The 3,087-nt window shown below is 57.6% G+C and overlaps 1 pseudogene; it reads left to right on the top strand.

Annotated features, from left to right (window-relative positions):
• Window positions 1-2,253: 2,253 nt before the first annotated feature.
• LOC118605661 lies at window positions 2,254-2,369 on the top strand (annotated as a pseudogene).
• The last annotated feature ends 718 nt before the right edge of the window (window positions 2,370-3,087 follow it).

Consider the following 3,087-nt stretch of genomic DNA (forward strand, 5'->3'; position numbering starts at 1 on the left):
GAAACCAGATGCTTGGTAATACAAAGAACTGACCAGGCCTGAAGACCCTCTACCTTAGATCAGACATCTTCCTTTGTGTTTAAACCATTTTGAGCTGGAGTTTGTGTTATTACCTGCTGCCCAGGGCATCCCGACCGGCACATAAGCCCGCCTGCCATTTCTTCCTAGAGATTAAAGCAGACCCAGTCACACCTGTAGGCCTTTCCCACTCCCAGGCTTCGCACTCACACTCTCAGTGGTGTAAGGACAGAGCGGACCCTTGTATCTGAGGACACCTGAGAGGGCTCCACCATTTCGAAAAGCACGCCTTGCCCCCGGCACGCGGTACACGCGCGAACGCGTTTGCCGAGCGTGTGAGCGCGCCCACTGAAACGCGCAGCATTAAACCGCGCTGCGGCACAGGCTTGCACTCCACCCACGCCCTTCCCCACCCTCGCCCCCGAGAATCTATATTTAATCGCCTTTGCAACAGCAGAGCCTCCAAGCCGTTTCACGCCGGAGAGCCTTTCTGAGCGTCAGAAAGGCAAAGGCGGCAGCTGGGCTCACGGCGCTCCCCAGCTCCCCATATCGACAGCCGGGCTGCCTCTGGGAGTGCTTCCCCGGGTGCTCCTGGTGGCGGGGAAGCAAAGGCCATCGTCTAAGTCGGGCCTGCCCCAACCCCCCCCCCCCCCCCGCCGCCTCTGCTCCCTGGTGCCCTTCTGCACGTGGCTCTCCCCACTCTGCACACCCGCCGCCTGTTCTGCAGGGTGGTTGTTTATTTATTTTGTCAGCTCTCATCGGAGCGGTGGGGAGGGAAACGAGACCCCCGGCCCACGCGGAAGTGCTTTCCCAGGGTCTCCGGGGAGAATCCCGGGCCGCGTGCAGCGCCAGAGGTCACCATCACCTTGACCTTGAGGTGGCCTGTTTACCAACGTGAAATGAGCATATCGGTCAGATGTCAGGGAAACACCCATGGCAGGCGCCTCGGCAGACAGGCGGGCGCTGGGCAGGCCGGGCCGGGCCGGGCCGGGCCGGGCCTTCCTTCCCAGGTCTGCAGCACAGAGGCCCTGGCGACTTGAAGACTCCGATAAGAGGTCAACAGGCAAATGTCAGCTCTCGGATGGAAGGCTCCTCTTGGCTTAGTGACGGGGCCCTCCAGCCGCCTCTGCTGTCCATGTCCCTCCCCACGGCTATTCAGGAGGAGGCAGGGGGAGCTTTTGTTTGAAAGCCCATCCTTTCCCTATCTCTGGCAGGAAAGAAAGCCTTGTCCCTCAGGGCCCAAGGTCTGGAAGCACAATGAGAACCTCGGTCATTGACCCCCAGCTGCAGACAGGAAAAGCAGGGTGGCGACCTTGGCTAGTCACTTAGGATGGATGGGACTGCGATTCGCATCCTAAGGGGGGTTCCCGCCCCTCCCGGGAGCCGGCCAGCTCCACCTCAAAGGACTGGCCGGCAGGACCGGATTCCACCCCACCCTCCGCGCGCGGCCCCCTGCCACACTCCCAGCTCCGGCGGGCTCCCCCTTCGCGCTCTTCCCTGAGAGGCTGAAGAGTGACTTTGTCCTCATTCCTCCTCCAGGTCTTTCTGCAACGCCTCCTGCTCCTCCATCAGTCCACTGGCGTCCACCCTTCCTCCTGGCTCCTTCCTCCAGCCCCACCTTTGTCGGATGAAGCCACCCCTCCGGGGAGCCCCGCTCTGCTCCTCTCTAAAGCTGGGCCACTCTCTCACTGTCAACGGCATTTCAGGGTAAAACAGCAGCTTGATGATGATGATGTCATACACGTGCCCAGAATGAAGCTTAAATTATCACCAACTCACCAAGGCCCATCTCGGTGCTTACGAAAGGGCAGTTTTGAAAACGTGGTTTCGTCTGTCCTGTCATAAGGGTGGGGGTTAAAAAGAAAGCCCCCTGGTTCCTTCTGACCACGCCAAGCTCCTTTTGTGCCCGCAGGTCACTTTATGATCGTTGGGTGATGGTCACCAGTAGGACCTTGCAGACCAGGAGCACAGAGTCCTAGAGAGAGCACAGGCCCAGGGGAATAGTGCCACCAACAATGGGGCCTCGGGATTCTCGTGTTTGTGGGGTGACTGGAGAGCTCCCTGTGGGAGACATGGGTCTGGGAGGCGAGGATGACAGGTGAGTCCCAGGGGCTGGCAGGTGCACAAGGCATTCTCCCTTCTCATACTTCATGGGGGGCGTGGTTCCATAGTGTAGCGGTGAGTACGTCTGCTTTACACACAGAAAGGCCTGGGTTCACGTCCCAGTGGTCCACGGTCTACAGCCATGCCACCCTGAATGAGCCCGATGTCTCATGTCAGAAGCTAAGCAGGGTGGGGCCTGGTTAGTGCTTGGATGGGAGGCCACCTAGGAAGACCAGGTGCTGTAGGCATAAGTAATAATAAATAAAAAATAAACAAATAAAATAAATAATATATGTAAAAGCCCTGGTACCATGTGTGACGCGTATTTAGTGCTCATCAGTAGCCTTGCCTTGGACATCTCACGACACCACTTCTGACACAAGTCCCAAGACCGGGCCAGATTCACGGAGTGGGAGAATGGACTCCATCTCTTCATGGGAGCAGCTGCGAGGTCACATTGCAAAGGGGCCTGGGCCCTGGGACACAATAACTAACAAGCCAGCACCGTAGTCTTTGACACATCAAATCCTCTGGTTCCCTGAATTTTCCATTCCTCTATGCGTGGTCCCTTCGTTAAAACCTCTTCAGTGGAATCGTCTCGATGAAGCTATGCCAGGACGCAGAGGGAGGGGCCTCGGCACCACGGCGGCGTCTCCGTCCACTGCGTAGGCTTCTCGTTCGAAGGTGCCACGTACGGAATCGGTTGACATGTAGCCTTGACTGGCCAGCGGGTTTGATTCACAGAGCCACATTTTCACCCCTGGGCATTTATAACTGTGGCATGTGATGTGCAGTGGGACCCTTTGCAAACAAAGACAAGCTGTTTCATGCGGGGTGGCTGACACTTTTCCAGTATGTACCACGTCCCGAACAGTGTCCGACACGTCTGTGTGTTCGAGATTTGATCGGATGCTCGCTCGACGGCCCTGAGAAAGACACACCATATCATCGCCACTCCACAGAGGA

Source organism: Rousettus aegyptiacus, unplaced genomic scaffold, assembly GCF_014176215.1.
Source record: "Rousettus aegyptiacus isolate mRouAeg1 unplaced genomic scaffold, mRouAeg1.p scaffold_m13_p_7, whole genome shotgun sequence".
Lineage (NCBI taxonomy): Eukaryota > Metazoa > Chordata > Mammalia > Chiroptera > Pteropodidae > Rousettus > Rousettus aegyptiacus.